The sequence below is a fragment of the Pongo pygmaeus genome, chromosome 16 (assembly GCF_028885625.2).
Source record: "Pongo pygmaeus isolate AG05252 chromosome 16, NHGRI_mPonPyg2-v2.0_pri, whole genome shotgun sequence".
In the NCBI taxonomy this organism is placed as follows: Eukaryota; Metazoa; Chordata; class Mammalia; order Primates; family Hominidae; genus Pongo; species Pongo pygmaeus.
In genome coordinates this window covers 75,415,527-75,430,811 of record NC_072389.2, presented here as the reverse complement: position 1 = coordinate 75,430,811, position 15,285 = coordinate 75,415,527, and positions in this window count along the sequence as shown.

The window sequence follows — 15,285 nt, the reverse complement described above, 5'->3', positions numbered from 1 at the left end:
AATAATTTTTAAACACTTGCATATGTTACCTATTTTTTTTTTTTTTTGCAAATTCAACTTGAAAAAAAATCTTTGTAAGGGCAAAGAGTAGATAGCATCACTCCGATGAGATGTAATTCACTCTCTAAGCTTGGCTTGGCGTGTTCAGCTATCTATAGTGGCCTTGGGCTTCTTCCCGGATTTGGTGCTATCAAGAGTTGTTGACTCTCAGCTGTTGGGAAATTCAAGTCCAACTGCTGTATTTTATTAATTCTGTCATGTCATTTGCTAGAATCCCCTAGGTCTCAGCCAGTTTGCTTAATGTTATCAGCTGTGGTTTGTTCTCCCTGGCCAGAGTTAGCATTTCTCACTTTTGCTCCTGCTCCTATGTAATGCATGGAGAATCTGTTGAGGAGACTTCTATCTTCTGCTTGTGCTGACAATGTCTTTCCCAGCTGTTTAATGTACTCTCAATCTATTTGTGCAAACAATGCAGCATGTGAAACCACAGTTGGATTTTACCAAAAGCAACGGGTGTACCGGTCTACCTTCCTCCCCGCGTTATGAGGCACTAAGGACAAGGACAGTTCTACTTGGCTTTGACTCTTCAGCCTTTGGAAGAGGGAAATAAATGAAGGAAGAAGTCAAGAATAGTTTGGAAGTCACTTGGCCTAGAACCCTAGAGCCTTTCTGGAAAGGGACATCTCATTAGGGAGAAGCTTTCTCCATACACCTGAAAGGAAAGCTAGTGTTTCATTAAGCATGAGGAGGAGAGCAACGCTGTCTTCTGGTATTTGTAGGGACATACAGCCTAAGTGCCTGCCTGCCCTCCTGAGCACCCCAGATGATCTGCCCCCAGTTTCTGCTGATGGCCCCACCTGAAGCACACCTACTGAAACAGGTGGGTGGGCATCTGACCCAGGCTTGGGCTATCTTACATTCTATCCCAGTGCTGTGGTCTGAATGTGTCCCCAAAATTCGCATGTTGAAACTTAATGACCAGTGTGATAGTATTAAGATAAGGCTTTTAGGAAGTGATTAAGTCATCAAGACTCCACCTTCCTAGATGAGATTAGCCACCTTATAAAAGGCCTATAGGGAAATAACTAGACCTTTTTTTGCCCTTTTGACCCTTTGGCCATGTGAGAGTAGTGTTCATCTCCTCTGGAGGGCACAGCAACAAGGCACTAGACCAGACCCCCATCAGGCACCAACCCAGGAAGAAGAAGCCCCCAGAACTATGAGAAATATGTTTTATTTTTTACAAATTACTCAGTCCCAGGTATTTTGTTATTGCAGCACAAGTGGACTAAGACACCCAGGGAAGTTGGAACGGGGTTCTGGAGACTTTTCCTACTGGCACTTGAACTGGCAGAGCAAGGTGACCATTCTCCGCTCTATACACAAGGGAGAGAAAGCCAAAATTCAAAGGAGAGAGAGAGACAGTGACAGACACAGAGAGGCAGAGAAAGAGAAGTGGGGAGGGGAAGGATGAAGTTAGGGGGAGGGGTACAGAAAGAATCTGAGGCAGTTGAGAAGGTCGGGGGGAATTGGAGACAGAATCCCATTGAGACCTAAGAAGGGGAGGGGAAGAGAAAAAATCAAAACCTTGAGCCAGGTTCCCTGTTTCTGGCTCCAAGGCCTCGTGAGCCCACCAGCTTCCTGTACTCAGTATCTGGGATATTCCCATGAATCATTACAATAAATTCTGTTTTACTTAAAGCAATCAAGTAGCTTTCTGTTCCTTGCAACTAAATGATTTCGGCTTAAAACACTCTTGGTTTTCTTAATACATTGACCTCATTCCCTAAACTTTATAATTTTTTTAATTTTTAAAAAGTAGAATCTAATGAGGAAAAGATGCTAATTTCTCCTATTTATTCCTTCTGCAGCAGAGATTTTTAGTTGCCTACCTCATATCCATTCTACTCTCCCTATACTTTGGAGGTAGCATGTGCCTAACTAAAAAGCTGCTGTTCCAACCTCTCCAAGTCATCCGGTGGGGTCCCCAGGAAAGCCCCTGAAAGGGGCTGACTCAGATGTCAGGTGAGTTTTGTTCCTTCCTTCCTTTTAGAATCTTTCTGTCTGGAACACGGATGTAATAGCTGGAGCTCCAGCAGCCATCCTGTGAATAAGAGAATGGGGCCACACTTTGGGGCTGGCAGAGCAGAGAGCTGGAAGGAGCCTGGGTACTTGATGAAATCATGGACCACCCTAAGCAGTTGGCAAATAGTTGTCTATGGCGTACTTGGGCTTACCAGCTCTACCCTAGGTCCAGCCCAAAGGACCTCAATCCCAGCTCCTTTATCCTGATCTGTATCCAGGCTTCATATTTCCTCTCTGGGATTCACTTACATTACCTTAACGTCTTCTTTTTTATCCTGTTGAGTCAGCTCTTCTGACTGCCTCTTCCACTGTGGATTGACCTGAGTCTCCATCCCTTGTCTTTACTGTAGCCCACCCCTGCTGCATGGCATGTCCAGCCCAGACTGGGATGACCCCAACCAGTTACCTGCAATGAGAGCCAAGACCACAACTACAAATCCAGTTATTCAGAGTGCTAAGGCAGGACCATTTGTCTAGGAGACAAATCTGGCAACTCAAACCTGATCTTAACCCAGGGCTTTTTAGCTCTAGTAAGTGCTGTGCAGCTTCCCAGATGCCCAAGCCAGATACTTGGGAGAAAGCCTGTATTAGTCTGTTCTCATGCTGCTAATAAAGACATAACTAAGACTAGGTAATTTATAAAGAAAAAGAAGTTTAATGGACTCACAGTTCAATGTGGCTGCAGAGGCCACACATTCATGGCAGAAGGCAAAGGATGGGTAAAGGAGGAGCAACTTTACATCTTACTTGGTGGAAGGCAAGAGAGAGAGCATGTGCAGGGGAACTCCCCTTTATAAAACCATCAGATCTCATGAGACTTATTCACAGTCACGAGAACAGCATGAGAAAGACCCACCCTCATGATTCAATTACCTCCCACTGGGTCTCCCATGACACATGGGAATTATGGGAGCTACAATTTGAGATTTGAGTGGGGACACAGTCAAACCATATCATAGCCCCTCTCTCACCACAACATTCAGAGGCCCTCCCTCTCCAGGCAACTCCATCTGCTGCTAATAAGCATCATTTCTCTCTATCTCACTGCCACTTCTTGTTCAGTCTACCATCCTGTCTCTCCTGGATTGTCCTAACAGCCCCTCTATGAGATCTCTTCCTTCAACCTTGTTTCTGACCCAGGCTCCACCCTGTAGACAGTGTGGCCTTTGCAGAACATCAATCTAATTGTTTCCTTCCCCTGTTTAGCACGTTTCAAACACTCCCTGTTGCCTCTGGAATCTCACTTGCTTCTTGGGCCCTGTGTCCTATTTAAACATGAAGCTCTGGCCACGCTGACCACTTGTCTTCCTCCCACCATCCTTAGAAAGCATTCCCTGACCTTTGGACCTTTGGACCAGATGGCATTTCCCTGCTGCTTGGTCCCAAGACCACCTGCACATCCCCTAAAAGAGCTCTCAGCTCTTGATTGAAGTCACTCATTGTCAGGGCCTCCTCTGCAGGGCAGCACATTCCTTAAGGATGGGCCCACCCCACCCAGGTTTGCTCTGGGCCCACCATCTGGTTGAGCACCTGGCACAGGGTGCGCCTTAGAAACTGTTGAGTAATAAAGGGTAGAGGCTTTTCTCAGGGCCTGGGCCCAACAGAGAGGGCTGAAAAATTCCAGCAACTTCAAGGTTCTTCAGCCATGACCTAGGGCTACCTCCATCCATCCGAGACAGGAGCCCTCCTGGGCTCCACCACCCAGCCTGTGAGGAAGGGCAGCATGATATCAGACAGGAGGGTCCCCTGCTGCCTGTTGACACCCAGGCCACCAACCATCAGAGGAACAGGGTTTCCTCCTCCTTTCCCTTCCTGAAAGAAAACCAGGATTCTCCCTCCTCCTTTGCCAGAAGTCAAAACCATCCCTAAAAGGCACTGGATGAGAACTTGGAATTGGCCTTGGGAAATGAACCCAAATGATTGTGTAAGATTAAGCTCTATATATGTAAAACGGATTCCCATGTCGGGGATGCTCTAGCACAGCAACTCTCCAACTTGAGCACGCATCAGAATTACCTGGTGAGGGCCGGGCGCAGTGGCTTACACCTGGAATCCCAGAACTTTCGGAGGCTGAGGCAGGAGGATCACTTGAGCCCAGGAGTTCAAGACCAGTCCGGAAAAAAAAAAATTAAAAAAAAAATCAGCAGGGCACAGTGGTGCACACCTATAGTCCCAGCTACTTGGGAGGCTGAGGTGTGAGGATTGCTTGAGCCCAGGAGGTCGAAGCTGTAATGAGCTGTGATTACACCATGAAACTACAGCCTGGGAGCCAGAGTGAGACCCTGTCTCTAAATGAATGAGTGAATGAATGAATGAATGAATGAATGAATAAATAAATAAATCATCTGGTGGACTTGTTGAAACACAGGTGTTGGGCCCTACCTCCAGTTTTTGATTCAGGGGGTCTGGATGGGCCCGAGAATTTGCATTTCTAACAAGTTCCCAGGAAGTGCTGATGTGGCTGTTTGGGGGCCCCACTTTGAGAGTCCCTGCTCTACTTGGACCTACAAGAGCCAGCCAAGAGCCTATGCTACCCTCAGAAACAAGGGAGGTGCTTTAGCTGGGCACTGGCAAGCTGGGAAGCCATGGTCAGATGCATAGGAAAGCAATTGTGATGCCACCTCTTCTGCCCCAGAGAAGGGCCGCTGAGCATCTCATGGGTGCAAACCCCACGCCGAAATCCTGGTGTACCCAGGGGCAGCCTGGGCTCCATTTAGCTGCCTTTTCAATCCCTTCCTAAAACCCTTGAAAAGAAGGAGAAAGATCTAAAGTCCTTACTCTGCATCATGGAAAAAAATATTAAGGAATTATCATGTAGCCTTAAACCCTATATATGCAAATGTTCTCATTTGAATAACTGCCAATTTATATGCCCCATCAAATTAGATATTCAAACTCTCGCCCGTGTATGTACAGTTGTTCCTCTTCCTGGTCCAGGCTTAAACAGTCACGTGAAGGATGAGCTGCCGGCTTCTCTTCTGGGCCCCTGTATCTTTAGAACTGAAAGGAATAATTAGGGATTCATTTTCTGGAGCATAAATTGTCCCTTTGATGATTGGGCTGGCCCTCTTTTTTGTTACATCTGTCTTAATGAAACAATCATCTCCTTCTCTCATACATGGGCTCTTGAAAATGTATGTTTTCTCTTTAATCCCCCTGGGTTTCACGATACCCCTGGAGGTTGCCACGGTGTGAAGTGGGACACACATTTCACAGGTGGGGAGGCTAGGGCCCAAGCTTTCAAAGGTAACCACTTGGACTAAGGCTGGGGTTTTGGATTCAAAACTCAGGCCTCTCTCTTTGTTCCATCTCAATAGCTATACTCTTGTGCATTTTCTTTATTTTGCCTCAGAAGATCAAACTTGATGATAATGTAAAACTCTTTTATTATTTTCTAAGACTTCTCCAAAAACTACCTGATGACCTCTGTGGGGAATGTGAAGACAGCTGTTCTTACTTCTGTTGTGTAGATGTGGAAACCAAGCCAGAATGTATAGGGCAGGTTAGGATCAGAGCAGTGACTAAGACCAGGCCATGGATTCACCCAGTGCTGTGCTGGGGCCAGCTGGGACCTGTTAGGAAGATGATTGTTAGTCTCTCTTTCCAATTCTGCAGCAGCGGCCTCATATGGGCAGCTGGAAATTGACCCTGGTGGGATTATTTATGCCATGTGATATGGTTTGACTGTGTCCCCACCTAAATCTCACATGTTGTGGGAGGAACCTGGTGGGAGGTGATTGAATTATGGGGGCAGGTCTTTTCTGCATTGTTCTCGTCATAGAGAATGAGTCTCACGCGATCTGATGGTTTTAAAAACAGGAGTTTCCCTGCACAAGCTCTCTCTTTTTGCCTGCTGACATCAATGTAAGACGTGACTTGCTCCTCCTTGCCTTCTGCCGTGATTGTGAGGCCTCCCCAGCCATGTGGAACTATGAGTCCAATTAAACCTCTTTCTTTCGTAAATTTCCCAGTCTTGAGTATGTCTCTCAGCAGCATGAGAACAGACTAATACGCCATGGGAATCATCAAAAACTACAAATCAGAACCCTGTACCTCACCCCTCCCAAAACTAATTCCCAATCTCACTCTCACAGAGAAGATGTCTAGGATAAAAAGCAGCTTTATTTTCCAGCCTTTATTTTGGCTTTTCCTGGCTACAGCCCTCAGCATCCCACTCTCATCTCTTAAGGCAGGCCAGGCACTGCACAGTGAACTCCTGAGGGAGGTGATCCAAGTACCCATGGCTGCCTTAATCAGGGGGACCAGCTCAGGCCAGTACCCCTGGGATATGCAGGGTCCCAGAAGACAGCTGGGGAGCTCCCTTTGTTCTAGAAGTATACACCACCCAAATGCTCTCTCACTACATCTCTTTGACCTGGGGGACCCAGGACCCTGGGAGTCAGGACACCCACCACCTGCCTGTTCTCTGTTTCAGCTGGCTCAAACCCTGTGTAGGTAATGAATTCTCTGTCCCTGGAGATGGTCAAGGTGAGGCTGGGCAAACACATGGCCAAATTACTATAGGAAATCCAAGCATCATACAGAAGGTAGGCCCAGATGTCCCAATCTGAGAAGCCAGGATTGTCCTTTTTGGGGTTGACTCTTAACCTTACCTGAATTTTAGAAGCTGCTGCTCTCTCCTTCTGGGTTAAAAGCCCAGGCCTATTTTCTCCCAACCTGTTCCGTCACATTGCAACACAAGGCTTTGTAACACAGGCTGACAACAAGCTGTCTGAATGCCACAGCTGAGGTCCTCCCACGTGCTCGGAACCAAAACAGTGAACCAGGTTGCTAAAATCTCTGATTTCCCTTTGACATTCCCACCAGTAGAACTTCCCTGTTGGAACAAGAAACTGGCTTGAGTAGATCTCTGTTAACTCACTGACTAGCAGTGCCTCACCAGCCCCATGGATATAGCAGGGCAGTGATGCATGGAGCCCCAGGCTGGGAGCTGCTGGGAGACGCGGACTCTAGTCTCGGTTTGAGAAAAAAAATTTCTCTTTTTCTCTGGACCTTGGTGTTCTCCTCTCTGTGTTGAAAATATAGGCAAATGACTTTGGGCAGTTCATAATGTGAATTTCTTCCTTTTTCCTAGAAGAAATGGTCCGTTCCAGGGCTAACACTCCATCTCACCATTTTTATCAGCGCTCTAATACAGAGGGGATCCTCCAGCAAAAAAGACAAAAAATAGCTGCATTTTCATGGAGGTGGGAGGAAATGTTGAGTGCATTTGAGGTTTATTTGTTCGTGACTTATACCCCATCTACTTCCTGAATGTATTTAAGGGAGTTTACAATAGTAATACGTATATAAAGTAGCCAAAAAGAGAAAGAAATAAACCAAAGAGGTTTCCCATGCCGTTTAGAGAATTGGGAGAAAGAACTCTTTGGGAGCCTGGGATAAGATCCGATTAACCTCTGAGCTGCCTGGCAGGCAAAGCAAAATGAAGCAACCGAAAGATAAGATAATCCATGGCATGAAGATCCTTTTCAAGGAAAATCTGATGCTGGCCTGGGGGGTGGGGCCCTGATGCCCAGGAGACGGGGGTGGCCCACTGGCATTGGGGTGCTCTACTCCTTCATCCAAGTAATGCTGTCACTCCACCGCTGACCTCAACTAAACCCCCAGAAAGTACAATGGTGCCTGCTGTATTTCCACACCAGCTTCATAAATAAACATGGATGCCTAGGAGGAATTCCCCAAAGAAAGTTAGGAAATCAGAGTTGTGTTTATATTAAGGAGCAGGGCATGCAAATACAGCAGCTGTTTCCATCCGTAAATAGGAGAGGAGAGGGATTTGGTGGCTGTTTGTGATGATCAAGTGTGGTCTAGACCAAAATAGTCAAGTGTATTTGGGTTGGGAATTAGGTACAGACTAACATGGGGTGACTCGCTTCATGCAATGTCTTTGGCTGAACACATTGTGGACAAACCGGTCCTCCTAAAGTGAATATTATTTTACATGCACTTAGGCAGGCATCAATTAAAAGACTCCATTGGCTAATCTTTGGTCAAGGTTTGAAAACATCTGTTTCCTTGATCCATCTGGTATAGGTGACTTTTCTAATAGATGTTTTGATTGAAGAGGGAAACTAATGTACTCATTAAGTGGGAATTAATCGGCTTCCTCATGCCTGGATGGTCGTAAAATGCCTTTGCACCCTTCCCCTCTTCTAGCCCACATTCTCTCTTGCTTCATCACTTAAACAAATCAACTTTGAGTTTACGTCAACTGAGTCAGGAAAGGGACACGGTGTGATCTGGATGCCTGTGATTATTCTAAAGGTGAAGGCGCAACTGCCAGCTGTGTGTGCAGCCCCCACAGAGAAAATGCGGTCTCAGAGCTCCTGCAAAAGCTCAACCCCCAGGGTATTTGCTGAGGCTTCAACACACAGGTGGATAAGACAAGAAACCTGCTGTCAGCTGAAGAGGTCAGATTAAGAGAACAGCAACTTCCAGAACAGTTTACAGGAGCCTGAGCTGAGCACACAATGCCTTTCATTGGATATCCCTGAGGATGTCTGCAACCTCCTCTCCCTCCATCCCCACAGCCTGGAAGGAATGTCTCACTCGCATTGGACAAACCTTGTGATTTCCCCAAAAGTGTCAAACCTTCTCTTGTGTCTCACGGGATTTCTCCTATCTGGAATGCCTCTCCTTAATTTTCTAGGGGTTCTCAATGAGAGGTGACTGTGTTCTCCATGGGACATTTGATAATGTCTGGAGATGTTTATGGTTGTCACGGCTGGTGGGGGGCGGAAGGATGGTGCTGCTGCTGGCATCCAGACGGCAGAGGCCAGGGATGCTGCTAAACATCCTACAAAGTGCAGGGCAGCCCTCACAGCAAAGGATTATTCAGCCCCAAATGTCTCTAGTGCCCAGGATGAAAATCTCTAGCTAACATGCTACTTGTTCTCCAAGACTCAGCAAGAAGCAACACTTGCTCAAGAAAGCCTTCCTGCATTCCCCACTGGGCTCCCAGGCCTAGTAGGGAGTTGGGCCCCAGGGTAAATGTTTGAGAATGGCCATAGAAATGAACACAGGCTTCCATGCTGTCTTGACTTTCTCTCCTGGACTGTCTTTCACCTGCTCAAGTCATTCCCGGCTAGTGGGCATGTGGAGCTCTTTGCAAAGAAGCCTCTGGCCAGTCCCTTCCAGCCTCAGTTTCCCCACCTGTAAAAAAGGAGCACAGACCCTTACAGTGCTGACCTGATTCTGCCCCATGCTCCCTCCCCTCTGAGGTGACAGCTGCTCACTTCATAATCGCCTCAGCATCAACAGCTGAAGTGCAGAGAGAAACCGAGATTAACTCCACTCCAGCAAAACCGTGGGAGACGGAGAACCTTGTTAGAGAGATGACATGAAAGCCTCTGTTTAATTAACCCCCAGAGCAGAGCCTACTCCGGGTTGCTGATTTGTACCCTCCAGCTGCCTCTTATTTCTGGTCACCTCACATCCTCCTGCACCCGCCTGCTGGCTGAATCGACCCAGACAGCTCCACTTCAGAGAGCAGGAGCCAGGGAGGGGCTGGCTGGGGCACCAGGCTGCCGTGTGACCTTGGACAAATCTCTTTACCTTCATGGGCCTCAGTTTATCTATCTGTCCAATGGGGATAATAATGCTCAGGCTGAGTGTTATCATCTATCATGAGAAAGAAGACGCAGCTGATATTTCTGGGACCCTATTAAATATCAGGCCTTTTATCTACATTCTCACATTGTTCCTCATGCTGATTCTCCATCCTATAGAGGAGGAGACTGGGCCTCGGGGGTGTTGATGAATGCATGTGGTCCCATGGTGGTGGAACGGGGATGTGAGCAGTTTGCCCAGCTCCAAGAACCATGCTCTCTCCCGTGACACTGGCCTCGTGATCTATACTGCCTGTGGAAGACCTCTGGGAACTGGAGCTGCTATCCACACACAAGCCTTTCTCAGAATCACCATCGCACTGCACACTGTCATCCTTCATTAACGGCTAAAGCAGATGGGGGTGATGATATCCTGGAGGAGAGGAAAGTGAAAGAGCTGTGAGCTGGAGGTGGGATTTGAGCTGGGCCTTGGAGGGTAGGCCAGAGAGGAGCTAGGAGGGCTCTCCAGGCAGGGGGAAGGACAAGCCCAAAGGCACAGCAGCTGGAGTGGGTGTGGAGGATGCAGGTGCTCGTGAGAAGGGCACCCCAACCAAGGTAGGGACCAAGTGGGAAATGATGGCCATGGGGCTGCAGAAATGGGCTTGTTGGAGGAATAGGCCGTCCTCTCCATCCTCTGTTCATGAAGTGCAGCTCTCAGATCCCTCATTCACACTCTGGATCAATGATGAAAACTAGCAAAAAAAAAAAAAAAAAATTGAAAGTAGAACCCTTGGAGATAATTAGTATTTTAATTGGGATCAGTGCTTCAGGCTAAAGGGAAGATGCTTTAATGGTAGAATTTCAGGCAGCAGCTGGCAGGTCCGGTAGGATCTGGGACGCTATTACACCATGCAGGGATCCGCCAACCCTTTTCTTTCTCCCCCACTTTTCCATTCAGTTAACCTCATTGGGTACCTTCTCTACACCAGGCCTTGTGGTAGGGGCTCTACCTGTAGGATCTCATTTAATTCTCAGAACAAACTCCAAGTGTTTTCTATCCCCTTCTCCTCTCAGGGTTTTCTGGCCAGGGTTTGTTGAAGTAACTTGCCCAGTGTCCCACAGCTCTTACTGACAGGGCTGACATTAGTCTTCAGACCCACTCAACCCCCTGCCTGGTGCTCTTCCGATGACAACTCTTGGCCTGATGGAAAGAACAAAGGGGGACTCTGTCTTCGTTCCCCAGACCCCAGTTGTGTGTCTCTGTTGGTAAGAGTAAATGTGAGGCCGGGTGCGGTGGCTCAAGCCTGTAATCCCAGCATTTTGGGAGGCGGAGGTGGGCAGATCACTTGAGGTCAGGAGTTCAAGACCAGCCTGGCCAACATGGTGAAACCCTGCCTTTACTAAAAATACAAAAATTAGCCGGATGTGGTCACACGTGCCTATAATCCCAGCTACTTGGGAGGCTGAGGCTGCAGAGTCACTTGAACCTGGGAGGTACAGGTTGCAGTGAGCCCAGATCATACCACTGCACTCCAGCCTGGGCAAGAAGAGTGAAACTCCATCTCAAAAAAAAAGAAAAAAGAAAAAAAAAGTGAATGCCTGCTGACCTGGAGATCCAAAAGGGGCTCCAAAAAGTTTATTTCCAGCTAATTTAAGGTTCTCAATTTAAGGACTATATATTGTTAAAAGTATTAACCATTTCATATGAAAATCATTCTAAAACATCGAGCTTTCCTGTTCTAACAAGCGACAATTAGGGAGTCCTGGGTGCTATTTATTTTTTCTTTAAAATATTTTTTTAAAAAACAGAAATGAGGTCTCACTCTGTCACCCAGGCTTGAGTGCAGTGGAGCAATCATGGCTCACTGCAGCCTCAAACTCCAGGGCTCAAGCGATCCTCCTCCCTGAGCCTCTGAGTGCTGAGATCACAGGTGTGAGCACCTACACACCAGCTAACTGGGTGCTGTTCTATAGTAAAGGAATCCTCTGGGTACCTAGAGTTGAAGACTGCTTGGCTTTTATAGTTTTTCTATTTTGGCCTACTTGGGTGCATAAAATCCCATCACCCACCTGCCTGATTCGTTCCACTTTTCCAGGGGAAAGAGAAGGTGAAAAAAGACTTGGAGAGGGGTAAAGTAATGAAAAGCTGGGTGTGTTGGGTTACATGGAAGCAGGCTTTCAACAGTCCCCAAAACAACAGTGGGGGAAATCACACATTTGCTCATAAAACCATAAAGGAGGAGGTGCTTATGCTTTTTTCCACTTGGAGCCCATCTCAAGACACCAAGTGCGCAGCAAGAGGCCAAGCCCCCAGCAAGAGGCCCTGCCTGAGTCCTGCCCATGCTGATCTCCTCGCTGCCCAGAGAACACCCTCCTTGCCCGATGTCCCCAGGCTCTCCCTCTGGTGCAGGCTCAGAGGGGCTCCCAAGGGAGGGGCTGCTCACCCCAGCTAGGGGCAGGCCCAGGCCGCAAGCTGAGCCCAGGTCCCACCCCTCCCAGGGCTTTGCCACTGGAGCCCAGTGAGAAGTAGGAGTGTAGGGGCAGGTCCAAGAACATCCCTCTCCACAGCTTCCCTGGCCTGGAGCTCCAGGACCAGCCTGTCTTGGCTCTCATTCTGTTTCTCAGACTGGTTCGCAGCCACAGGCCCTCCTGTGAGTTTTCTGCCATCTCTCCAGCAAGGACCCTGCCTCATCCAGTCCCAAGCTGTTCTGTGGTTTGCAACTCAAGGACTGCTCCTGGGCAGGATGCTGTGTGTCCTTCATTGCTGCTCTGGCTGCCTTCATTCCCTGACACCTGCATGATGGCCTTCAGAGACCCTCCTCTCCTGATCTGCACTTCTAATGGACATGGGGTGACCAACCCCTTGGGATAAGCCCCTTGGGGGCAAGGGCCTAGTATGTCTGCCTGAGCATCCCCACAGGCAGCAGAGGCTTCCCTCTGTCAGTATCGACCGCGCTGGCTCGGGGAGCTCCTCACTAAGAGAACTGAGGTTTGAAATAGCCGTCCCAGTGGGGCCCTTTGATCCGGAGCCTAAGTGCAATTTACGGGAAATGTTAAATAGCCTTTTATCTTTACAACAGGAAGCTGGGTTGTGGCCGAGGGTCCCACATGTGAGGATGCCAGGCTGGTTTGGAACATAAGCCCTGCCTAGAAGAGGAGACACATGGTGGGCTGAGGATCAGCAGTGCTGGGAGCTGGCCTCGGCCTCACGCTTGCATTTGTTTATTTCTCTATTTAGTAGGCATTTTTTGAGCTCCCATTATGTGCAGGTCAAATGCTAAGCATATTTAGATGTGCCTAGATATAGAGACACATTTAGAATGAATGTATCTTCATAACTGTTGGCTCTGGGAGGTGAGGGTTGGGGTCTCAGCCCAGGATCTGAGTGAAATTGCCGAGTGGCTGCCCCTGCCTGGTGTGCCACTCTGCTTTGACCACAAGATGCTCTGAAATTCCATGGCCTATTGGCTCCGTCACACTCCCCAATGATGGCCACCCAAGCCACTCCTGAAATGCTCAACTCAGAGTTAGCAAAAAAAAAAAAAAGAAAAGAAAAAAAAACCACACACGTTTTCTTCTTTATCTTTACCTCCCATCTGCCCTGGTTCCATCCTCAAGGTCAGAAATGGGCCTGGTATATTGTCCCACTCCCTGCATGGGAGAAGAGGGATGGGGAGGACAGCAAGAGAGAGTTGCATTTGAAAAGAGAAGTTTTGTAGGGCCAGTGCTTAATCCAAAGGGATGACCAGCCAATATGAAGCTGCTGGGCGCCACAGTCCATTTTCAGATTGAATGATGTGGAGGGAGTGGTGTCCTTCCCTGCGCTCAAGTCTGCACCACCCTGAGACCTGGGCAACAGGAGCCAGGGCCACCTCTGGCCACACCGCACCTTGGCGGTAAGGGGTCCATAGGATCCATGGGTAAAGGGGGAGCCAGGGCCACCTCTGGCCACTCTGCACCCTGTGGGGAAGGAGTCCACAGGATATACAGACAAAGGGGAAGCCAAGATCATCATTGCACTGCATAGAAGTGCACTAGGGAAGGGGACCATGAATCCATGGGTAAGGGGGCCCTGCTCACTCCAAGCTGATGGCTTTTCCTTCTAGATCACAAGCTGGAGTCCAGGACCCCCAGATCATGCTTCCTGGGCCTGAGCGAGTCTTCTTCTGTATCTGTCTTCCTGAGGTCTGACCACACCACCAATGACTGCAGGCCCTGGGCTCAAGGGGTGGATCGAGGGGTGGTTGTTTGTCAGGGGAGGTGGACTATAGATGGGAATATCCACAGGCATGAAAGTGGGGTGGAGCCAACATGGGCTGGGATGTCCATTCACCTTCTTGCTACTCACCCTGTAAATGTTAGAGGGCTCCAGTCCTGATGCAAAGTACAGGAGCATAACGAAAAGTGCCATCGTGTCTGCGCTGTCATCAACGCTTACTGTCATTATCAATTCACTAAAACAGACTCTCTCCAGCCTAAAATTAAATTTTTTGAATAAGAGTAGCTTTTTGAGTTGGGGGACTTACTCAAATATGTACTGAGGGCTGGTCACGTACGGGTGCTGGCCTCACGGAGCTTGCTGCTGCTCAGGAAAGACGGGTGTGAGTGAGAAACGCCATTTAAAGGGAGGTGCAGGATTCTTATCAGGGGACCTCAACTAGTGTGGGTGATCAGGAAAGCTTTCCTGAGGAAGGGATGTAAGGTTACAGATGGGGAAACTGAGGCTCAAAGGTGCTAAGTACATTAAGCTGAGTGGCTGTGGTGATTAGATGTCAATCTTACCAACTCTGGGAATGATGCCTTTTCAAGTATGAGCAGGGACACCACACACAGGCCTGTCTGTACATAACTGTCAACAATGCATACCCATCATTAGATTTTGGCATATCCTCTGCACGTATGCACACACACACACACACACACACACACACACACACAAACACACACTAGCTTCCAATATGAGTTTGGTGACAAGCCTGAATCGCAAAGAGACACTGGGCCCTGCCCTCAAGCCATTTGGAAGAAAACTGGAACCACCAGCCAGTTACAATGCGTCCTCCGCATAGAGCTTTGAAATCTGAGGCTGGTCTCAGCCAGCCTTTTCCTGCCTTGTGGTTTTTCTCCCCTGGGTCTCCCTGGGGAACCAGGCCCTGCTGTGAGGCTGGATTTGATCAAAGCCCCCACAAACCTGAGCTGAAGCCACAACTCCCCGCATTATTAAAGTGTTTAATAACTTTCCAGGACTCCTCCCTCCCAAAGACCCTGAAAGGCCTCTTGTTCCTATTCACTCTCTGCCTTTTAATGGGAGGAAAAGAGGGGCGGTGGATGGATTTGATTTCCCTCACCGAGTTCACAATCATAATCGCCATGTTGGTAATTTCCATGTTCTGGAAACCTCCTTACAGTATAACAAATGCCCTCATTACCGTGTCTGCCGCCCTTAATGCAGTTTTAAACACGCTGCTCCATTTCAGTCAACCCGCTACGTGGCAAATAAGTTGCTGTTGGAGCTTCCTGTGTGCAAAACAGGTCTCCGGCCTGCTGGGATCCAGAGATTTCAATCTTATCTGGCAAGCAGAGTAATTTGAAATTTAATCATTTTTTCCCCAAGCGAGAATGCCTTATTATTACT